Source organism: Cnephaeus nilssonii, assembly GCF_951640355.1.
Source record: "Cnephaeus nilssonii genome assembly, chromosome: 24".
Classification (NCBI taxonomy): domain Eukaryota; kingdom Metazoa; phylum Chordata; class Mammalia; order Chiroptera; family Vespertilionidae; genus Cnephaeus; species Cnephaeus nilssonii.
The window spans coordinates 907,956-933,146 of record NC_137095.1 but is presented as its reverse complement, the minus strand read 5'-3'; the positions used below and the strand labels follow the sequence as shown (position 1 = coordinate 933,146).

Genomic DNA, 25,191 nt, shown 5'->3' with positions numbered 1-25,191 from the left:
CCTGAAAATCTTAGGAGAGCCGGGCAAGCATGGTTCAGTGGTTGAGTGTTAACCTATGACCCTGCAGGTCACTGATCAATTCCTGGTCAGGACACATGCTCAGGTGGTGGACTGGATTCATATTGTGGTGCATGCAGGAGGCAGCCTATCAGTGATTCTCTCTCATCATTCATCTTTTTGTCTATCCCCCCTCCCTTCCTCACTGAAATCAATAAAAATATAGTTTTGAATGTATATTTTAAATCAATTACACTTACGTCAAAGTTTAACAAATAATTAAAACTTGCCACTTCCCATTATTTTACTATTTTATCATGAATGTTCTTGAGTATATTTGTACCTAATGCACCAGCATGTTGGAAATAAAATATAATGATGTGCTCCTGAAATATCCTAGCAGGCCCATGTTCAATGCCAATATTTTGTCACTTTGAAACTAATCATAATGAGAGTATTTACCACCAGGAATAAATGGTGGAGAATGTTAGCAACATAGATTGAACTTAAAAGTGTATCATGCATGTGGGCATTGAATTGTGCATAAGATAAAATGTGAGAAAAACAATTTTCCTTCCAGTATTCAAAACATACTGTATAGTTCCAAATGGGAAAGAAACCTATTGAGTCCCTAAGGAATGGGGGAAGTGAATAGAGATGTCTTAGATGCTGAACTCCCCTCCTATTGGTTAAATCCTAAATTCATTTGAAAAATTGAAAAAGTGAGTGTTCAGCACGCCTTTGAGCCTGGCGACTTCCCATTGATCAGATCCTAGGACTTGCCTCACAGCATGGTCCCCAAATGCCAGTCCTAGCTCCCACCTCAAACAAAGAAACCAAAACTGGCTCCAGCCCCCAAGCAGGAGAAGAAGCCGACCCCTTGGGATGTGGTGAAGGGAGAAAAAGAACAGCAAGAAGCTGTGAACGAAAGAAGCCGCCTGCTAACCTGACAAGCTCAGGGGAGGCCTGTGTGGCAGTCTTGAAAACTCAGAGACCGAAAATAACCACAAAAGATGGTCTGAAAATTAAATATTTAACTACAAACAGGTTATAGTGGGCAGTCATTCCTAAGCTGATATTTTCCCTGACAAAGATCAACTTAGATCTTTCCTGAGCCCATTTGCCTTTTTTGCCTCTAAGATAACATATCTGTGAGATGTCTGGGTAACTTGTAACTTCCTCTTTTGCTGGAGCCCCTGGGCCACAACCAAATGTGGTGGGCACCAGGACAGATGTCTCAAATTCCTTCATTATCATGTTAATTGTTCCTGTACCCACCTAAGTATGTGTCCATCATTTTACTTTTTATCCAATCCCAGGGGTTTCCCACAGTTTGACTTTATCCCACCTCCTTAATTCATCACCAATGAATTTCATGTAGCCCACCTATATCCCTCCTTTGATGGCAATGTATATATACAGATGTAACCCGCCATTCTTTGGAGCATTATCTCAATTCATTGAGGTTCTGCTTCCCGGCATATGTCGACAGTTTGGCTCAAATAACTCACTAAAATTCTTTAGAGGTTTCAATGGTTTTTTTCGTTAACAAAGCTATTGAACATATTGATGAAGTACAAAATGAAATAGACAACTTAATGAACAAGCCAGTGAGGAGATTTTGAAAGTAGAAGAGAAATATAACAAACTCCACCAACCATTTTTTTCAGAAGAGGTCAGTATTGATCGCCAAAATCCAAAATTTTGGGGTAACAACATTTGTCAACCATCCACAAGTGTCTGCACTGCTTGGGGAAGAGAATGAAGAGGCGCTGCATTATTTGACAAGAGTTGAAGTGAGAGAATTTAAATATATTAAATCAGGTTACAGAATAGATTTTCATTTTGATGAAAATCCTTACTTCAAAAATAAAGTTCTCTCCAAAGAGTTTCATCTGAATGAGAGTGGTGATCCATCTTCAAAGTCCACTGAAATCAAGTGGAAATCTGGAAAGGATTTGATGAAACGTTCAAGTCAAAGACAGAATAAAGCCAGCAGGAAGAGACAGCATGAGGAACCAGAGCGATTCTTTACCTGGTTTACTGACCATTCTGATGCAGGTGCAGATGAGTTAGGAGAAGTCATCAAAGCTGACATTTGGCCAAATTCTTTACAGTACTACTTGGTTCCTGACATGGATGATGAAGAAGGGGAAGGAGAAGAAGATGATGATGATGATGAAGAAGAGGAAGGGTTGGAAGATATTGATGAAGAAGGGGTGAGGATGAAGTTGAAGAAGATGAAGATGATGATGAGGGGAAGAAGGAGAGGAAGATGAAGGAGAAGATGACTAATGAACACTGATGGATTACAACCTTTTTTAATTTTCTCCAGTCCCTGGGAGCAAGTTGCGTCTTTTTTTTTCCCCCTTTTTGTTTTTTTCCCTCTTGTGCTCAGTTGCCCTGTTTTTGAGGTCTCTTTTTCTCTCCTTTATACCATGGTTCTCACCGTATTTGGGGGTGGGGGTGGGGAGGATGTACCTTGAGCAGAATACAGTGGGAAAAGAATCTTTGCCCCTTTCTGTTCCAAATTCATTTTTATCCCTTCCTTTCTCAAGAAAAACTTAATGGAATCAACACCACCGTGCTCTGTGGAAAAAAAGAAAAACCTTCTGCTCCCTTAGCTCTGCTGGGAGCTGGAGGTTGCTGGACCCCTGTGTAGGAGTGCATAGAATTCTTGCTTTTCCCTCCTTTCTCTGTATATTGGGCTCAGAGATTACACTGTATCTCTATGTGAATATGGATACTTAGCATTTACCAAATGTATCTGTCTATTTTCTCTTGTTTAAAAAAAGGAAAAAAAAACTAAAAAAGGGGCGGGGGGTTATAGAAGATGAGCAAGGGGTAGGTTTGAGATGTTTGGGTGGGTTAAGTGGGCTTTTTGACAACATGGCTTCTCCTTTTGCATGTTTAATTGGGATGTTTAACGGACATCCTTGCAGTCTAAGATGGCACCTTTAAAATAAAATTCTCTCCTAATGATGACTTGAGCACTGCCACTCGATGAGAGAATCAGCAGAACCTGTAGGATCTTATTCGGAATTGACATTTCTCTATTGTAATTTTGTTCCTGTTTATTTTTAAATTTTCCTTTTGTTTCACTGGAAAGAAAAGATGATGCTCAGTTTTAAACGTTAAAAGTGTACAAGTTGCTTTGTTAAAATAATACTAAATGTGTACACACACAAAAAAAATTGAAACAGTTTCTGACCAGAACTTTCAACAAAAGAGATAAAGACAGTGTAAATGCATAAAGAAATGCTCGCCATAAAAATTTCTTATGGAAATGAATTTAAAACAACACTATACTGATTTTGGGCATACAATTTAAAAATATTAAAAATCGCATGTGTTGCCAAAACCAGTTTGGCTCAGTGGATAGAGCGTTGGCCTGAGGACTCAAGGGTCCCAGGTTCGATTCCGGTCAAGGGCATGTACCTTGGTTGCGGGCACATCCCCAGTAGGGGGTGTGCAAGAGGCAGCTGATCAATGTTTCTCTCTCATCGATGTTTCTAACTCTCTATCCCTCTCCCTTCCTCTCTGTAAAAAATCAATAAAATATATTTTAAAAAAATCGCATGTGTTTATAGGTATAAAAATACTAGAATTTTCATTATTCTGTGTGTCTGGGAAGGCAAAGGGAATGAGCATTTTAGATGACAGTTTTGCATATCTTCAAAAGCAAAACACGCACCTTCACCGTAACATTTAGATAAGTAAAACATACATTTATATAAAGAACTGAAAACAGTATTTCCAGAAAATTTATTTATAATACCGTACACATGGAAATAACAAAAATTATAGACAGATCAACAGATAAAGTTTTTATACACAGAGCACAATACTACTCAGCAATAAAAAATAACATTTCACAGAAGCATTAGTGTTCAATCTCAAAATAACTGTGTAGCATGAAATATACCAATATTTATTAAAGAATAGAAATATTATAGTGCTTACAATATTATGGAAAATATGAACTAATCTTGTAAAGGAAGGAAAACCAATGAATGCATTTAGGGATAGGGAAGGCAGAAGACAAATTATAAAAGAAGGAGGTAAATATAGGGTGTAGTAAAGTAGCTTTTGAGTTGTTCTATGGAAATTAATTCAACAATAAATAAATAATAATACAAGTATACACTCTTCCCTGGCCATTGTACTTCAGTTGGTTGAGCACCATCCCTTGCCCTGAAAGTTCACTGCTTCCATTCCAGGAGAGGGAACATACTTGTCTGGATTCCCTGTAGGTGGTGTACAGGAGGCAGCTATTTAATGTTTCTCATATCACCATTTCTTTCTCTCTCTCTCTCTCTCCCTCCCTCTCTTTTAAAAAGTCAATGAATATATTTTTAAATATATAAAATATTAATTTAAAATAGAGAATAATCTCTTTTGTATATATACTCACTACTGTAACTCTGCTTTTGCACTAACCTGTATATGGGTGAGAGATAAATTTATTTCACATGTGATGGTTTTAAAGTTTGATCCGTTTGTCCAAGCTCAACAAATAGTACACATTAGAAAATGTTGCATGTCAGTTATAAATATACCTAAATAAAGCCTTAAAAAGTGCTTCCAAATGAAGACCTAGATATCTCTGTCTTGCTGGAAAATTACAATGGCAACCCTATATGGGCTCTACCATCTCTCTCCTAATTTCCTGGGAGGACCAGCCTTGCCTCATTGGCAGCAAATATTGCAAGCAGTGAAGACTATTGCCATCAGAATCAGCATGAATGCTGACTGGTTACAAAGACACATCCTTGGATTGAGTACAGGATTATCCTTCCTCTAGCTTTGAGAATTTGCTGATCAGGAAACATTGAGGTGAATGCCCTAGATCAGTGGTCGGCAAACTCATTAGTCAACAGAGCCAAATATCAACAGTACAAAGATTGAAATTTCTTTTGAGAGCCAAACTTTTTAAACTTAAACTATATAAGTAAGTACATTGCTATTAACTTAATTAGGGTACTCCTAAACTGGCCTTTGCTAAAAACTCAAGGGGCCAAAGAGCCGCATGTGGTTCCAGAGCCGTAGTTTGCCGACCACTGGGTTACAGAACAAAAAGGTCAAAATGAGCACCTGGAAGAAACACCCAAACCAATCAACACTGGATAATACCCCTGGCCTGGGCTTTCATTGGCTAAATGCAGCCATGATTAGGCGCAGTGCGCTTTGGGTAACTTACTTTTTCAGGCCCAACAGGTAGAATTAGGATCTCAATCACTGACTGATCATTGCAAATTCTGGTGTTGGGGCAACCGAGTGGTGCAGGAAAATGACAAATGTAGGATTTGGGGGCTGGTCGCAGGTTGTTTGGACGTGTTGTCTGCAACTGATCTCTTGTTTTGAGATATAATTTTAGATTTCAGGAAGTTCAGCATGCTCCCTAAAGTGAAAAGCATTATTTCAATTATTCCTGAAGACCACAAATCTAAATGGATATATTGTTTTAACTTTTTAATTTGATTTTTATAGAGAGAATGAGGGGGGAAAAAAGGAAAGAACACTGATTGGTGCCTCCTTTATGGCTCCCACACACCTACTAGGCTTACACCCAAAGAACCTGGCTTGTGCCTCATAAGGAATCTAACTGGTAACCTTTCTGTGCATGGGACTACACTCAACCAACAGACTCACTCAAACCAACAGATATTATATTTTTATCAAAAACATCATATTATTAAGAGAAAAAATCAAGATAGGAGAAAATACACATAATTCTCTCCTAATTGTTTAAAACCAAAAATTTAAAGGATGCATAAGCCAACAAGTTGACATTTCCTACATTGTTTGCATGTTTGTAGTCATTACACAGTGTGAAGCTATGTAGCTAAGAGTTACTGAATTTTTACTACATGTGTCACGCCCTGGATTCAATGCTTTACATGAATAATTATTTCAATGCAAATTGCATGATTATAGATTTAATAAAAGGCAGGGCGGGAAGTCAAACCCATGTGTCTCTAACAACAGAGCTCTGACTTCCACTGTAAGGGTCTGTGGCTGCCTAAAGAATAGATTCAGTACTGCATAACCATTAGGATTGGCTAGATGTTATTGAAGATTACAAACAGGCCCAAAAATTGTTGCCTTATTTTAAACTAGGAGTCCAATGCCCAAAATCCATGCAACAGTTGGCCTTCCTTCCCCTGAGTGCCGGCATTAGCTTCCCTCCGGCACCCAGGACCTGGGCTTCTCTTTGGCCAACGGCAGGCACCTGGCTTCATCTAGAAGGTCATCTGGAAGGATGTCTGGAAGGATGTCCATTCTAATTAGCACATTATGCTTTTATTATTGTAGATAAGGCATCTTTCTTGTTCATGGCACATGTTCTCCCTGGCTCTCCTGGGACTTGTATAAAGAGAAGCTACTCTGTACATGCCTCCTGGGTATATCAGAGATGTACAGAGAGGTTGGCCAGTCTTAGTGCTTCAGATTCTTCTGTTAGCAGTGACAGGCTTCACTCACAGTACATTTCATTGGTCAAAGCATATCACAGGGCTGCCGCCAAATTCAGGTGGTCAAGAGGGAAGTCTGACATACTTGATGGGCCTCATTCATGTGACTACATGGGGCCAGCCTCTTTGGGGGCTGTATAGGGGCAAAGAAGAGCAGTGAGGATTGGTGGGATATGACAGTTGAAATTATTTCAGATGTTTAGCTTTCCACTCATCCAGGCGCACTTTGTCCCAGAGCTGCCCACAACCACCACTGTCAAGTTTCAAAGGAGTGAACTTCAAGAAAAGGAATTTGGTCAGAAGTCATTGGCCATGAACTCAGAGCCCACTTCTGACTGTGACCTTTGACAAATCCCTGGCTGCCTTGGTGCACCCACTATGGTCGAGATGAAGACCCACATGTTGAGAATGTTGATTAGGAAGGGTACAGGATTGCAAGCATTCCAGCATCCATGTTCTTTGAAATTAACATCAGTCACTACTCTGTCTCCAAGTCTCTTTATCTTTTGCTTTGCTCAGCTGAAGTCTCCATCAGGTGGGGTGATTTTAAAAATGCTGACATTAACATCAATGTTGATCCTGGGTTTCCATTCATTTGTGCCTGAACCTGTGCTAAATGTGGTTCCTCCATAGTTCTCTCCAACCCCATGAGAGGGAGCACTCGACCTAATTTTCCCTCCTTGTCCCAATGTTCCTGGGTGTCCAAGCTCACCCATTAAATGATGAGAGCCCAGAGGTCATAAAGTGATGCACTGAGAAACCCCAGGCATCCTCCTAATTAGGTGTCAGAATAGATTACACATGGGAAGAGATTGATCTTCTCTTCAGAGACCAGGAGTACCACCTGACTATCCCAGCCCTCTCCAGGGGTATCCAGTTCCTCATTTCTAGGGATCAGGATTCTAGAATTCTTCACCCTCAGCTTTCCCCCATATGCACCCACCCACTGATTTCTTTTCAGGGATCCAGGATCTTTCAGCTTCTCCTCAAAGGCTTAGAGTCCTCCCAAAACAGCACCTCCACACTCCATTCTTCCTTTCTGCCACCAGTCTTTCCCAATTACCCAACTTTGCTCAGCCTGCCCTTCAGCTCATCCATTCATGATCCTGATATGGGACCCAAAGGGGTAGAGCAGTGGCTTAGAAGAACAGGGGCAGAAGGGGCTCAGCCTGGGGAGCATAGAATATAAACACATTGTCCTCTGAATCACCCCTTTGGAGATTGCCTATGCATTTGCCTGTTGTTGGGGTGCACACATACACAATCTCACAGGGAACATACAGACACCATAAGCACAGAAACGCTCAGGTACAGAGCACCCCCAGGCAAAGATGGGCTCTCAGGTGCAGGGCTTGTGGCCAGGCTCACACAGACCAGACTATAGACTCAGACATAAGAACACATGGGAACAAGACAGTGTCACGATGCATACCCACACACACAATGGACACACACAGGCACACACCAGAAGAGACATACATGGACACAGAAGACAGACACAAAGAAATAAAAACACACAGAAATAGAATGAGGAACACCCAAAGGGGCAGCACATTCACACATATAACCAACACTGACACATGCAAAAGCAACACTCCCCTTAATGCTGAGTCATACAAATACACTGTTCTGAAGAAAACATTAAAAATTGAGGTGCTGTCTTGGCGAGGTGGCACAGTGGGTTGGAGAATCATCTCATAATGCGCCACACACACACACACACACACACACACACACACACACACACACACACATAATAGATTGTGGATGGGAGGCAACTGATGCATGTTCCTCTCCCATTGATGTTTACTTATTTCTCTCTTTCTCCTTCCTCTTTCTCTAAAATCAATAAACATATCCTCAGCTGAGGATTAAAAAAGAAAGAAATAATAATTAAGGTATTGAATTCTCAAGAACATAGCATTAAATCCAGAGCAATCTCTCTAGAACAGTTACCAGAATCATTTGAATGCAGTCAATGTGTCTTCTTTCACCTGAGAAGCTAATAGAATCAATATTGCTGATCTCAGAAAAATGCCACACGTTTAGTGCCATAGTCATGATCCCCTCCTTGCTTTCATTTAAGGACTAAAATATGATGCTTTCTGAATAAAGTAATCTCTTCATTTTCATAACTTAGGTTAGACTTTGAGTGATAAACATTAACTTACCCTTAGTAGAAGCTGTTTCTGTGAGATTCCAACATAACTTTAGGCACTCTAGTGCCTAATTCTCCCTCCAGGCCCCAGTGTCCATGTGGCCATCCTACCCCTGTAGATGTCTGGAACCCAGAGGTCCAGGAGAGATGCTATGAGTAGTCCCAGTGACTTTCATCTATTACTTGTCAGCCTAGCTTTCACATGGGCAAGAGACACCCTCTCCAGGGATGTCCAGTTCCTCATTCCTAGTGGGGACTTAGGAGCCTAGAAGTATTCCCCTCAGCTGTCCCCCAGATGCATCCATCTTCACATTCCTTCCCAAGGATCCTGGGCTATCCAGCTACTCCAAGAAGGCACAGAGTCTTCCACAGACATTTCCAATCCACAATCTATACCTCCTGTCTGTCATCACAGTCCTCCCCCATTTCCCACCTTGCTACAGCCTGAGGTTCTATGAACTGACCCTGTGCTTAATCCATCCCTGAGATGATACCTCCAGAGGGACACCAGATGCCTGGATGAGCAGGAGAATAAGGGACTCACCTGGGGGTGAGGAAGAAAAACAGATAGTCCTCTACATCACCTCTCTGGAGATCGACTATGCACTTGCCTGTGGTCCGGGTGCACAGACTCAGAGAGAAACATACAGATAACATGAGCACAGAAACATGCAGGCAGAGGACACCTCCAGCCTCTGCTGGGCACTCAAGTGCTGGACTTCAGTCCAGGCTCACACAGACCCACACTGTAGACATAAGCAATACCTTGAGGGAAACACACGTGTGTGCAAGAACACACACATGCACATGCACACACATGCAGTGCACACACACAGAAACACACATGGAAACAAACAATTGGGTGCCACAGTATACACACACACACACACACACACACACACACACACACACACACACACACAATGGACACTCGCCCATATGCATGCAGGAAACCCCATCACCAATCCTGTCCCAACATTCAAACTCTCTGCCCCCTCAACCTCACATCCCACAGTGTATTGTCCCTCAGAGTCCAGGCTCCACCACCTCACTTCAGGTGAAGGGTCTGCTCTGTACAGGCCAAACTTGTGGAGGGAGGAGGCCACCTGTAACGCATCCCCCCAATGTGGTATCATGTTGAGACCAAACCTCTCCTTCTGGAAATGCTTATATTGCAGAATGGTCTCACCATTTAAAAAACACCACACCATTTCCTGGAGAATCCATGATACCTCCAGGACTGGTTGGGCAGTGGTATTTTTAATGAAATCAAAATGGAAAATTACCCAGAAATGCAAAAGTAGAGACATTCAAAGAATGCCTGTTGGGCTCAGGGGTGTGTGTGGGATGCTCATCGGTGTGAGCTGATTTAAGGGCTTCAAGTATCAGAAGCTGCTCCACATCTGGGAGGGATAGGGGCTCCTCAAATACCTGAATCCAAAATAGCCCAGTCTCAACCCCTGGCTGGAAGGTGCTGAGACCACAAGGCCCATGTCCAGGCCCAAAGCTTTTCCCAGCCCCATAGGGTTTAGTCTCAGGGAGTCCAGAGGTCATCATTACCTGTGGGTGACTGTTCAGCTCAGCCCCAGTTCCCGACCATCCACACTGACAGCAGGGGCCCCTCCCCTCCTGTTCTCTCCCTCACTGTGAGCTCTGCCCTCATGAGAACCCTTATGGCTGGTTCACCACAGGGTCCCTGGTCTGTGATTGTGTTCACATGTGTGACTCATTTGGTGAAAAAGCACACACAAATATACTGATTAGAGAGATACAAAAGACTAGGGATAGAGAAACACCCATTTGTTGTTCTACTAATTTTATACATTCATTGTTTGATTCTTGCATGGAGCTTGACTGAGGATGGTACCTGCAACCTTGGTCTTATTGAAATGATGCTTTAATCAACTAAGCTATCTGAGAATGGATAGATAACAGAAATACTGTGATGAGAGAGAGTGATGAAAGGCTAGACTGGGATTCATGCAGTTTCCAAAGTGTTTTCTTTATATGGATCTATTTGAAATAAGCTATTACAAAGGTGGATTGTGTCCTTATATCAGTAATTTCATATGCCGATTAGGGAGCACTGAAAAGGGGAGGAGGATTTGGTTTTAGGGATTCAGGTATGTATGGAAACATAAAAGTGCATGTTAAAAAATGTGTTTTACCCTGGCTGGTGTTGTTCAGTGGTTCAGGATCAAGCTATGAACCAGGAGGTTACAGTTGGATTACTGTAAGGGCAAATACCCGGGTTGTAGCCATGTTACCCAGTGTAGGTCCTCAGGAGGCAACTTATCAATGATTCTCTCACATCATTGATGCTTCTCACTCTCTCTCCCTTCCTCTATGAAATAAATAAAAAACATATTTATATCTATATCTATCTATCAATATATCTATCTATCTATCTATCTATCTATCTATCTATCTATCTATCTATATCTATCTGCCTAATTGACCACAAGACCAGTTGCTATGATGCACAATGACCACCAGGGGGCAGACGCTCAATGCAGGAGCTGCCCCCTGGTGGTCAGTGAGCTCCCACACTGGGAGCACTGCTCAGCTGACCACCCTATCCCAGTGGCCCACTAGCCCCACAGCAGCCTCTCACTCCCTCAGTAGTCCTGCAGGTCCAATCTCAAGAATGGGCCAGGCCGGGATGGACAGCCGTCGTTGGCAAGACCTTGAAAGTGCTGCAGGCCTCCTGGAAGTTGGCCCCGGGCACCATGGCCACTTCCCCTGAAAGTAGCTGCCAGGTGTCTCCCAACAACCACTGTGAACATCAGCGGGACGGATCTGGATCCCGGCATAGCAAGTGTCCCATGCCCACCAAGAGCCAATGATGTCTTGGCTCCCAACCATCCCCCTCGGGACAGGTGCCAGACACAGGGCTCCCAGCTGGCGAGTGCTGCTGCAGAGGAGCAAGCCTCTCCTGATCAGGATTGACTGGGTGTGAGCCCGCAGGAGGTACACTGGAACCTGGAAAAGTGGGAGTGGCAGGCAGGAGCAGCAGGAGGCTGCTTTGAACTGCAGGTTTCAGCCCAATCCCCGCAGGCCACCCTGAGGGAACCCACCCATGCACGAATTCATACACTGGGCCTCTAGTTATATATATATATATATATATATATATATATATATATATATATATATATATAATAAATTATATATATTAAAATTTGTTTTAAATCAAGTACACATATATCAAACTTTAAAAAATGTTTAAAACTTACCCGTTTCCAATAATTCAGCTGTTTAATTATGAATGTTCTAGAGCACATTCATTGCTACTGTATCAGTATGCTAAAAATCTATTTATATGAAAGGCTAAGCAACCGCCCAACGTCCTCACAGGTAGCTATGACCTGCAATGACCACCAGGAGGCAGATGCTCAACACAGGATCTGCCCAGTGAGTTGTGGTTACTTGACAGCAGTGGTTCACAGGTAATGCACACCAGAACCAGAGAGGAGGGAGCCTGATTCTGGGTTGTGTCACCCAAGAACTGCCCTCTTGAAATCAAAGACACCTCGGGGGATGTCGGAGAGCCTGTTTTAGCCCAATATCCACAGGCCAGGCCCTCCTTTTGAAAGGGAGAGGGAGAGAAACAGCAATAATCTACCTTCTGCACGACCACTCCAGGGGATTCAGGAGGGAATGTGCCCTGCCCTGGAATCAAACCGGTGGCTGAGGGACCCCACCCATTACACAGATGCCCTTCAAGCCTCGGCAGCGCCGGCCAAGAAGGGACTGGGAGAGGTTGGCACTAGGGAATGTGAGGCAGATCTCACCAAGTTCCGCCCCACCAGACACTATCGGATTAATTTAATTTCCATGTGCATGCATCCATGTACCTGGTCACTAGTAAAATATACTGATGTACTACTGAAATATCTTATGTCCATGTTCAATGCAATCATTTTGACAGTTTGAATGTGCTGAAATTGTCAACTACTGCTAACCTAGACTTCACTTAATGTATTATTAAATGCTTAGACTTAAAGAACACTGGTGGAGGATGTAAACAATGCAGATTAAACTTTTAAGTGTATGGTACAAGTGGGCTATAAATAGTACATAGGGTAAAAATTGAGAAAAACTATATTGTTTTTAGAATTCAAAAGCACGAATTCCATATGGCAAAGAAGTCACTAGAGTCATTGAGGAATGAGTGAAATTCAAACATATGTCTTAGAGGCTGCACAATCCTCCTATTGGTTAGGATAATAAATTAACTTTAAAGTAGACAAATATCCTGAGCAGACATTTTAACAAAGGACATAAAGACAATGTAAAGAAATGAATAAGAAATGATCACCATCAAACATTTTTACAGAAATGGAAAGAAAACAAAACCACGTTAACAATACTCGCTAATAGGGCGAGTATTTAAAACGATTAACCTTGAGAGAAACCAAGATGGCGGCATAAGGTAAACACCTAACTGTTGCCTACCACAACAATTTTGAAACTACAACTGGAAAACAGAGCGCACACCATCCAGAACCACCAGAAAGCTGGCAGAGTGGAAAACCTACAACTAGAGAAAAAAAGAGAGGGGACGCTGAGCCTCAGGAGCTGTGGAGGTGCGGAGATCCGTGAGCGAGGAAAGGGCAGGCGGCTGAATACGCGGCAGGCTTGCTCCCAGCGCGTGGAGAGGGAGGGCAGCAGATGCTGCGGGGCTAGCTTTCTCGTTTGGGAGAAAAGCAAAACCTCCCGACTGCCCTGAAATCCAGCTGCTGTTGGGGAGAAACTGGTCTGTTTGGCAGCGGACGAGGCTCGAAAGCTGCCTTCTCTCAGAGGCGCGCAGCCATTGATTCAGGCACGGAGAAACCGACCCTCTTAGGGCGGCTCAGACGGAAACCAAGTTTGTCTGCGCCACCCTGAGACTTCGCCCCATCCAAGCTGAGCACAGCCCTCCCAGTGACTGGATTTCTCGTTCGGGAGAAAAACAAAACCTCCGGTCTGCACTGGAATCCAGCCCCAGCTGGGGAGAAACTGGTCTGTTAGGCAGCGGGAGAGGCTCGAAAGCTGCCTTCTCTCAGAGGCGCGCAGCCATTAATTCGGGCACGGAGAAACCGCCCCTCTTAGGGCGGAGCAGATGGGAAACCAAAGCTTGTCTGAGCCACCCTGAGACTTCGCCCCATCCAAGCTGAGCACAGAAGCTCTCCCAGCGGAGACACTGCTGATCCTCACAGCCAACTGGCTTGGAGATCAACTCCCACCAGTGATACCAACAATCCCAACCACTCTGAACTCCAGTTTCTGGGGACACGTGGGGGACCCAGACACCTACGGGACTCTCAGCCATCGGTCGGAGAGTGAGAGTGACTTTTCTGTCGGTGTGGACGACACCAGATTTCAACCACTCTCATAAGGGACACATTCAAGAGGCAGACTCAGTGAGCACCAAAGCCCTACTGTGTCTCCAGCACAGCAATTCTTCCGTTATAGACAAAGCAGGCCCTCACAACCAATTGGACCGGAGGTCAATTCCTCCCAGTGTACCAACAGCAATCAGGGCTTTTAACTACACCAAGACTTTCTACTCAGCCCACAAAGGGGAGTACCAAGAGCGACCACCTAGGGTGATAGGGGAAGCTGAGCTACCGGCCCCTATAGGTCACCAACCACACAAAGCCACTCCATCAACACAGGGAGGCAGCCAAAATGTGGAGACATCGCAGTATGGCCCAAGTAGGAGAGATAGATGAAAGCAAACTAATGGACGACACAGTGTTCAGAACCATAGTTATAAGGTTACTCAAGAATCTTCTAAAAACCGCTGATAAACTTGAAGAGACCTTCAAGGACCTTAATGAGAATACCAAAAAAATGGAAAAGGACCAGTCAGAAATTATGCATACACTGTCTGAAATAAAGAATATACAGAGTAGACCACCGCACCCGAAGAGTCAAACCAAAGATCTGGAATATGAGGAAGAAAAAAACACCCAACCAGAGAGGCGGAAAGAAAGAAGAATCCAAAAGTGTGAGGATAGTATAAGGAGCCTTCAGGATGGCTTCAAGCGTACCAATATCCGAATTTTTGGGGTGCCAGAAGAGAGAGAGCAAGATACTGAAAGCCTATTTGAAGAAATAATGACAGAAAACTTCCCCCACTTGGTGAAAGAAATAGACATACAAGTTCAGGAAGCGCGCAGAACCCCAAACAAGAGGAATCGAAAGAGGACCACACCAAGACACATCATAATTAAAATGCCAAGGGCAAAAGACAAAGAGAGAATCTTACAAGCAGCAAGAGAAAAACAGTTAGTTACCTACAAGGGAGCACCCATACGACTGTCAGCTGATTTCTCAACAGAAACTATGCAGGCCAGATGGGAATGGCAAGAAATATTCAAAGTGATGAATAGCAAGAACCTACAATCAAGACTACTCTACCCAGCAAAGTTATCATTCAGAATTAAAGGGCAGATAAAGAGCGTCACAGATAAGAAAAAGCTAAAGAAGTTCATCACCACCAAACCAGTATTATATGAAATGCTGAAAGGTATTCTTTAAAAAGAGGAAAAAGAAGAAAAAAGTAAAGATAAAAATTATGAACAACAAATATCTATCAACAAGTGATTCTAAAAATCAAGTGATTTCAAAATCTGAGGAACAGAATAAACTGGTGAACATAATAGAATCAGAGGCATAGAATGGGAGTGGATTGATAACTCTCAGGGGGAAAGGGGTGTCTGTGTGGGGGGTATGGGAAGAGACTGGACAAAAATCATACAGCTATGGATAAGGACAACGGAGGGGGGGAGGGAACCGGGTGATGGGGAGATCTGGGGGGGGGAAAAAGGAGAAACAATTGTAATAATCTGAACAATAAAGATTTATTTAAATTTAAAAAAAAGAAGAAAACTGACACAGGGTCTTTATCGACAAGGAAAATGCAGAATTGGAAGCTGTGGATCTGAATAGAGTCACCCTCCTTGGAGTGGAAGAGCAGGAGGGACCCATTAAGCTGTCAGTAAGACTGCTGACACCCAGACACTTCCTGCAGTTTCTGAGGCAACTGGTGTCAGGAAGGTTCATGGAGTCTATTGCTCAGAGCCCTTTGCACAGCTCAGCACTGGCAGCCACAGTCCATTTGACAAGACAGTGAGAGAAATTAGCTGAGCCCATGGTCTGGCTTTGAGAGAGAGAGTGTGTGTGCTAAGTCTGGAGAATAAATAAGGAGTGGGCATCACCTCAGGACACTAGGAGAGATGTGAAGGTCTTACCTATGAATGATACAAGTGCAAACACTTCCAGCATCACATCACAGTACAGACGTCTCTGAGCCTCATCAAGGATCTCCCACTCCTCCTGAGAGAAGGCAATGGCCACGTCCTCAAAGTTCATATCCTGTCATAATGGGCACAGTACATCCCATGATAAGATTCTCTCTTGAGATTCCAAGTTTGCCAAACTACCCACCCTGCACATGCATATGCTCCCCTACTCCCCACATCAGAGAAGAAAGCAGCCCTTGGTCCCATTAAAGTCAATCTCTCCTTATATTCTTACTGATGCTGTGTCTTCCCACGACAATAAAGGCAGATGAACAGATACAAGTTACCTGTGCTCTCATCCTCAAATAGGAGTCACACTGCCCCCTTTCAATAATAGTTGGTGTCAGGAACATAGGGTAGGAGGAGATGTTGCACATAATGGGAATGTGATGGATTTGACTCTGGTCTTGTCAGGCAATACCCATGTTGTCCTCCAAATTGTCCCTCCAAGACACCAAACAACATAGTAATGCCCATTACAGTTCTGACTCCAATCCCAGTTTGCTGAGGCCATCACTCTGCATTACCTGCTGCCCATAGTTCTGTGATCCACACTTGTCTCACACAGCTTATTCCCAAATGCACAACTTCACTGGTAACACAAATAAGCCATGACGAGAATAGGGTGTTTTCTAATCAGCTTCCTTCCCCAAATTGTAGTTCACCACATCTGTGATACATTTCTCTCTCACCCTTCTCTCTTCTCCTTTCCCCATGCCGGTGGGGATTTTCAAGTGCAGGTGACACTGATGTATGCTATCTCATTCCTAGTGTTCACTGGGTAAGCAAGCCCTCAACAAAAAATGGCAGGTGGGCACATACATGGCCTCTAAGCTCTACACTTTTCATGTAGCATCACAGCAACCCATCCTGTTTGAAATTATCCTAAAATTCCCCATATCATATCATAAAGAATCCATCAGAATTCGACTCCCTTTTCATTCATTTGCACGTCATTGTTAGTGTCCGGCCGCTTTGCTTTTAGTCCCAGGGACCACACTAATGTCATCATCCCCTGTGTGTGATTGTGCAGCTCAGCCCGGGATCCCCACCTGCCACACTGACATAGATGGCACCTCCCATACTGTTCTCTGGGTCACTGCATGCCCTGCCCTCAAGAGAAGCTTGGCTGCTTTTCCTCACAGGTCCCTAGGCTGTGCTGGTGTTGAGATGTGTGTGGACTGACTAGGTGATTAAAACATATATATTGATTTCAAAGAGAGAGATATGGGGATATACTATATATATATATATATATATATATATATATATATATACACACACACACACACACACACACACACACACACACACACACACACAATGTGTGTCCTCATTATTATGCGTTCAGAGGTCGTAATAATCTGGCCACTCAGTATATCTTACCTTATAATAGGCATGTAAATTGACGGTACCTTCGCTACACCCACAACCAATCAGAGTGAGTATGCAAATTAAAATAAAAACATGGCGGCAGCCCCGCCCCCCAGCCGCTCCTGGCCTGTGAGAGTTGGAGAAGTCAGGCGTCAGTGCCTGAGGCTGGCTGCAGCCAGAGACCAAGAAGCTGCCTGCCCCGTGATCCCAGGCTGCAGCCAGCCTCAGAAGCCTCACGTCCGCCTGCCCCATGTCCTGGGGGAGACTGAGAAATGGGCCCCAGCGCCTGAGGCTGGGTGCAGCCCGGGAGACAAAAAAGCCGCCTGCCCCGGGATCCCAGGCTACAGCCAGCTGGAGAAGCCGCCCACTCCATGTCCACCCGCCCCACAACCTGGGAGAGACTGAGAAACCGGCCCCAGTGCCTGAGGCTGGCTGCAGCCATGGAGACCAAGAAGCCGCCTGTCCCATGATTCCAGGCTGCAGCCAGCACCAGAAGCCTCATGTCTGCCTGCCCCATGTCCTGGGGGAGACTGAGAAACCGGGCCCCAGCACTTGAGGCTGGATGGGACCTGGGAGATGAAGAAGCTGCTTGCCCTGTGATCCCAGGCTGCAGCCAGTTGGAGAAGCCGCCCACCCCATGTCCACCCGACCCACATCCTGGGGGAGATGGAGAAACCGGGTGCCAGTACCTGAGGCTGGCTATAGCCCGGGAGATGAAGAAGCCGCCTGCCCTATTATCCCAGGCCACAGCCAGCTGGAAAAGTCGCCCACACTGCATCCCAGGGAAGATGGAGAAGCTGCACACCTGCGGTCCAGGTGCTAGCACCTGCAGCTGGCTACAGCCTGGTAGATGGAGAAGCCGCCCACCCCGCAGTCCTGGGCACCAGTACCTGCGGCTGGCTTTGGCCTGGGAGACGGTGAACCCACCCACCCCGTGGTACTGGGCACCAGTACCTGCGGCTGGCTGTGGCCTGGGTGACGGTGAAGCTGCCTACCCTGCGGTCCTGGGCACTAGCACTTGCGGCTGCAGCACAAGCGAAGCCACCTGTCCACCATCCCCTGAGGCTGCAGCCAGCCTGGGCATCTATGGCTGACCAGAGGGAGGGAAGCCCAGATCCCGGGTGCCTGTGGTTGGCTGGAGGAGGGAATCCTGGGTACCAGGTGTGGGCTGAGGCAGAGGTGGTTAGGGGCAATCAAGCCAGCAGGGGAGCAGTTAGGCTGGCAGGCAGAAGCAGTTAGGGGCAATCAGGCAGGGAGACGAGCGGTTAGGAGCCAGCAGTTCTGAATTGTGAGAGGGATATCCAACTGCCAGTTATCCCACGAGGGGTCCCAGATTGCAGAAGGTGCAGGCCAGGCTGAGGGACACCCTCCCTGCCACCCCCCGTGCACGAATTTCTTGCACCGGGCCCCTAGTATACTAATAAAAGGGTAATATGCTAATATAACCTGGAGACCTTCCGGATGTCCTTCTGGACAAAGCCGGGAGTTTGGCTGGCCTGCAAACAACCCACAAACGGCCCTCAGCCCCTGGCTCAGGCCGACAACACCCCCCAGCAGATACCCTCAACCCAATGGGGGCGTGACCAGCCTGCAATTGCCCTCAGTCCCTAGCCCAGGCCGGCCACGGCCCCCATCTTAGACCCTTACCCTGATGGGGGTGTGGCTGGCCTGCATACTGCCCCAGTTCCTCACCCAGGCTGGCATCACCCCAAGTGGGGACCCCCACCCCAATGTGGACATGGCCGGCTTACAAACCACCCCAGACCCCTCACCCAGGCCATCCCCGCTCCCCAAGTGGACCCCTACCCTGAACCAGGACCTCCTTCAGCGCAGACCAGCTGGCCCTCACCCATGCACCAAGCCCCTATCTATACTAACAAAAAGGTAGTATGCTAATTAGACCAGGAGACATTCCAGACATCCTTCCAGACAAGCCATGGTGGCGGGGCTAAGGCAGAGGTGGTTAGGGGTGATTAGGCCAGGAGGAAAGGGCATTTGCAGGTGATCAGGCCAGCAAGGGGGGCCAGTTGGGGGTGAGTAGGCTGGCGGCTGTGCAGTTGGGGGCAAGCAGGCTGGCAGGGGGACAGTTGGGGCAAGCAGGCCAGCAGGGGGGAAAGTTGGGTATGAGCAGGCTGGCGGGGGGGGGGGGCGGGCGCAGTTGCAGGTGAATAGGCCGGCAGGGAGAGAGAGAGTGAGAGAGATCTATTTTTTGTTCCATTAATTTTATACATTGTTGTAATTGATATATATATAGTAGGACTTTGGGTTACGTCGGAGATCTGTTCCTATGGCGCAACATAATGCAATTTTCGCTGTAAGTCAAAACCCACCTACATAAGCACCTACATAACTCACATGGCACACATACACAGCAGAAATGAAGTGAAACAGTAAAAAAAACTTAAAAGAAAAATAACAATTCCCGACCTTTACTTATCTTAAATAATAATAGACAAACATGTAAATTGACCGTACCTTCGATTCTCCCAGAGCCAATCAGAATGAGCATGCAAATTAACCCAACTAAGATGGAAGCTAATTTGCATAAGTAGGCACCCAGCAGCCTTCATCCAGGAACAGGGAACATCCTCAGCACCCAGAGCGAGAGGGAGCCAGCAATCAGAGCCAACGGGAGCCATTGATCAGAGGGAGAGGGAGCCAGCCATAGGAGGGAGAGGGAGCCAGCCATAGGAGGGAGAGGGAGCCATTGAGAGCCAGCGATCTGAGCGAGAGGGAGCCAGCCATTGGAGAGAGAGGGAGCCAGCCATCAGAGGGAGAGCGAGCCAGCCATAGGAGGGAGAGGGAGCCAGTGATCAGAGCCAGCGGGAGCCAGCGATCGGAGGGAGAGCGAGCCAGCCATAGGAGGGAGAGCAAGCCAGCCATAGGAGGGAGAGGGAGCCAGCGGGAGCCAGCGATCAGAGCGAGAGGGAGCCAGCCATTGGAGAGAGAGGGAGCCAGCCATCAGTGGGAGAGGGAGCCAGCCATCGGAGGGAGAGTGAGCCAGCCATCGGAGGGAGAGCAAGCCAGCCATAGGAGGGAGAGGGAGCCAGCCATAGGAGGGAGAGGGAGTCAGCGATCGAAGCAAGAGGGAGCCAGTGAGAGCCAGCAATCGGAGAGAGAGGGAGCCAGCCATTGGAAGGAGAGGGAGCCAGCCATCGGAGGGAGAGGGAGCCAGCCATCCGAGGGAGAGGGAGCCAGCCATCAGAGGGAGAGGAAGCCAGAGATTGGAGCGAGAGGGAGCCAGTGATCAGAGTGAAAGGGAGCCAGTGATTGGAGGGAGCTGGAGGGCCCCATAGTTTTTAGGCCTGGGCAGGGGCAGAGCCAGTGATTGGAGGGTGCTGGAGGGCACCTGCCCAGGCCCAAGACTTTTGGTCCCAGCAGGGGCAGAGCCGGAGATCGGTGTGAACTGAGTTTCTAATCTACTTGATATATGTTCCTTTTATGATTGCTCATTGGCTAAGTACCCTGTATGACACTGGTAATATTGTTAGTAACGTGGGTAATAAGAATCCAAAAAGGGGATCTAGGGTTTTTCCACTATCCTCCTGGAGAAAAAAAAAAAAAAAGTCCGCTGCTGGAGGGCTAAGAAATATCATATACTGCCCTAGCTGGATTGGTTCAGTGAATAATGCATTGGCCTACCAACAGCAAGGTCTGGGTTCAATTCTGATCAAGGGCAAGTACCTAGGTTGCAGGCTCCTCCCTGGCCAGGGCCCAGGTCAGGGCTCATGCAGGAGGCAACCAATCAAAGTTTTCCTTTCACTTTGATGTTTCTCTCTGTCTCTCCCTTTGTCTTCCACATTCTCTAAAAATCAATGGAAACATATCCTCAGGTGAGGATTTAAAAAAAAAGAACAAAATGTCATATGCTATGAAAGACACATCTTGAAAATGCCTAAAGAAAGTTGTCATTTTTTCGTGATGAAGGGACTGGAGTCCGTGTTGATGAAAACACCTTGGTGGTTGCGGTGGCTGGCGGTGGCTGCAGCAGCGGGGTGATGGGGCTGGTGCCTTCCTCTGATCAGCCCAATTTCCTCCATAAAGGAAGCGGATGTAAGCAGATGTAGGACATACCCTGAGTCCATCCAGTATGTGAGAGGGGGCAGACTGGGCTGAGGGAAAACCCTCCCCGCCCCCACCCGTGCACGAATTTCGTGCAGTGTGCCCCTAGTGGTAAATAAATAATAAAAAGCATAAAGCACATACCTAAATATAAGGGTAAATACTGGATTATCCTTACCTTTACTACTGTTGTTGGCTTGCACACTGGACGTTGCAAAGTGGGGGAAGACAGGCTTACACTAGGCTGCTGTGGGGAGGAGGTTTGAGAGACAGAACCTGCAGAAGATGCATGTGATACTGGGTCAGGTGAGTACGGAGAGGCAGAACCTGCAGAAGGTGCTGGAGATCCTGGGTCAGGTGAGTCTGGAGAGGCAGAACCTGCAGAAGATGCATGTGATACTGGGTCAGGTGAGTCTGGAGAGGCAGAACCTGCAGAAGGTGCTGGAGATACTGGGTCAGGTGAGTCTGGAGACGCATATGAGGTAGAGGGTACGGGATCTGTTGCAGGCTTCTCCACATTCTTAAAATAATGTTTGAGGCTGGTCTGGATGGATATCTTCTTCTTGTCCTCCCAAATTTCCTTGTAACACAGCAGGCTATCCATGACCCCTCTGGCAGCCTTACTGTACCTGTCACTGTTGGGGTCCTGAGCCTCAAACCTTGCCAAGGCATCCTCTATCATGGCAAAGCCCCCCGCTAATTCCTTGCTTGTAAATCTCCTGTGCTCTGGGGTTGGTGTGTCTTCCTCTTCAATGAACTGCTGTTTCAGTTGAGTGAGGTCCTTGGCAGATAGCTCCTCTCCATGAGATGCCTGCAGCTCTGTAACATCCTCAGCCTCCACCTCCAAATCAAGCTGCTTACTCAACTTAACAACATTCTTTTTTTTTAATTACTTTATTGATTAAGGTATCACATATTTGTTATCAACCCCCCCCCCGTTCCCTTCCCACCCACCCCCACACGCATGCCCCCCTCCCCCTGTTGTCCGTGATCACTGATTAGGCTCATATGCAAGAACACAAGTCCTTTGGTTGATCTATCTCCCTTGTCCCCACCCTCCCCTACCTTCCCTCTGAGGTCTGACAGTCTGATCAATGCTGTTCTTGTTCTTAAGTCTATGTTGTTCATCTTTTCCCGTAGATGAGTGAGCTCATGTGATACTAGGAATACACTTATAGGAACCGAAAATGAGACAAGCAATAATAGTTATGCTGAGAGGCAAATGAATCAGTCTATAGTGAGTTTCTTCCTGGGCCAACAGTTCTTTTGAGTCCCGGTTTCTATGTCCAACAGTTGTTTATGTGTTCATAACAGCAATGATATTTCAGTTCTGGATGGTGGACAAATGGTGGTAATACAGGTCCGACCCTCTCTGGTTTGGTCCTGGGCAATCTGCAGTGACGCACATCTGCTGACTGCTAGTATGGCAAGGCATCGTCAGCATCTTCCATCTCTGGACTGTTTCTCTTCTGACTTCATGGCTGGAGCACTCCTGTCAATTCCTCTCTGTTGCAGGAATCCACATGGTCTCGGAGTTGTTTTCTGAAAATATACAAACATATTCTCAACCAAAAGTTAATAAAGGAATATTTTCTATAAATTTGACTTGTGATCCTTTTTCATTTTTTTGCCCAAACGATTTTCCTTTGGCTTGTTTTGACACCATGTATGTTTTACATGGGTGACTTGCTGTTAGCATTACAAATGAAAGTTAATTTTCTAAAGTAAAAATTTTCTAGATGTAATTTATTTACAGGATATTTTTCCTTACATGATATTCTTCTACTATCCCCCCTTTTTTAGTTTAAATATTGGGAGGCTTTTGGAAATTTTATGCTGTAATCTTGATAGGTTTTAAATTTTACTTTTTTGCACTAAAATGTGACTGCTTTAGGTTCATTATATGTTACGCAATTTTACCATGAGATGAACTACCAATAAAAATTTTAGTTAACACTTTAGGAACAGCTTTTTTGTCCAGTACAATTGATTTTTCTAGAGTATTTGCTTATTTTGATTGGCCAATTTAAATTAGTCTGAAAACTTGACTACTATTTTACTGTCAAATTTAATACTCTAACAACCATCTTGTTTTACCCTGTAATTATTAGTGGAGAGGATTATTTGCCTTCTTGAGTAGGCCCTGAGCATTCCTGGTGCTAGGCTGGATTTAGATATCATAGACCCAGTTTCCCGGATCATGGGTGCAAGACATCTCCATCAAGTCTTGTTGCAGTGAGAGGGCATCTGCTGTCGGCCAAGTCTCTGTTACCTGGGTCCCAATTTGAGCTGGGCATGTGAAGCTAAGCAGCCATGGGGGCAGGAGATCTCCTTCAGCAGGGGTGAGGGTTCAGGCCCCTGCAAACTTGGGGGGGTGAAGGTCTGTGCCTCACCTCTGTTGACCCCCAAGTTCTTTCCTGATGGCCCCTATGCGACTTTGCCTGTCTTAGGTTGTTCCTTCCCTGAGGAATCTTACCCATCTCTGGCTAACCAGCCATCCTCTGGGGCCAAGCAGGGTGATGTGACGTTTAGTTCTGTCTCCTTGGTCGCCTATGTCCCCATGGCCTCCACGCCTAGCACCTGCCTTGGGATCCCCTCGCCTGCTGGCAGGGTCCCAGCACTGATCACATATCTTGTGGAACCCAGGTTTCTTCTCCAAGGAGGCCCAGCTCACCCCACTGGGCGAGAGACAGATCCATGGTACCAGCCATCATGAGGTTTCAACCTTGGCATGAACAGAAGCTCAGGCAACAGCTGTGGACTATTGGATTGTGAGAAGCGGGTCCCTCTTGGCCAAAACTGCAAGAGGGGCCAATTTAGAATGCTCAGGTGCCTTCCCAGGGGGCCCTCTACATAGTAGAAGGGATTAAACCCTTTCATGTCCTTTTTAAATTGCTGCCAGACATTCAAAGAATTAGTTTGTAAGTTTGTTTGGGCTAATTGTATAATATGCTGTTGTAATTCTAAAATATCTAGAGATGTGTTACGTTTGTCTCCAAGCACCAAACAGATGATCCCCCCCCCCCCGCCCCCGCCCCATCGGGCATGAGGAACTATTATAAGTAATGGGGGTGATCCAAATCTGGGAAAAATTTTAATGACAGTGTAGAATAATATCATGTAAGGATATTCTTTGTTCTAGTCCATGGCAATATGTGGGAAAATTCATGGGGCCTCCCTATAAGGGCACTGGATAGACGGGCCTTGAAAAGGGTCTGTCTCTAACTGGTGTTCTTATTCCAAGGCAGCTGCATGATTGCCTGTCCTTGGAAAGGGGTCACATGAATGTTATTTAAGCAAACTGTAATAGTAACAGATATAGAGGTTAAGTGTTCTTGGAGTGAACTTTGCTCAAGGAAGATTGGATTGAGAGTCCATGACTCAAGGATTGCTTTGTCTCCACAAGGAGGTGCGTGTGGCTCGCTGCCCAGACTTATAGCACGACGCCCGGGAGTTCGGGAGGGGAGACAAAATTTGGGATATAAATGTACTGCTCTCTGTGAATAAACTTGCCTTCAACAGCAACCCTGTTGTTGGTCCTCCTGACCCCCGCTTTTGCTTCTCTTTCTTTCTTTTTCCTCGTCACCATCTCCTACTTTCAGGATTACCCTGTTCTCTGTCTGAGCAGGTCTCCGACAGCAATACCCTTTCAAACTGGCTATTTCTTTTTGTATAGACAAGGTCTTAGTTACACTTTCTGCACTTCTACCGCGGGCAAGTAGTGATAGTAGTGACACCCTTTCTTTGGTGTCCATACAAGCCAGAAACCTCTCTTTAATTTTACACAAAAAGGGGCATTGTTTTGATTTTGTGTTATACAAAAGGGAAGCTGGGT

General features: G+C 45.8%; 2 pseudogenes across 2 annotated transcripts in view; one reads left to right on the top strand and one right to left on the bottom strand.

Annotated features, from left to right (window-relative positions):
* Positions 1-25,191, bottom strand: part of LOC307095038 (protein SET-like) — a 345,435-nt pseudogene that overhangs the window by 109,147 nt on the left and 211,097 nt on the right. The window lies entirely within an intron of this gene.
* LOC307094817 (protein SET-like) lies at positions 789-2,292 on the top strand (annotated as a pseudogene). The gene is made up of 2 exons: positions 789-917; positions 1,554-2,292. The product of its transcript is annotated as a protein SET-like (transcript).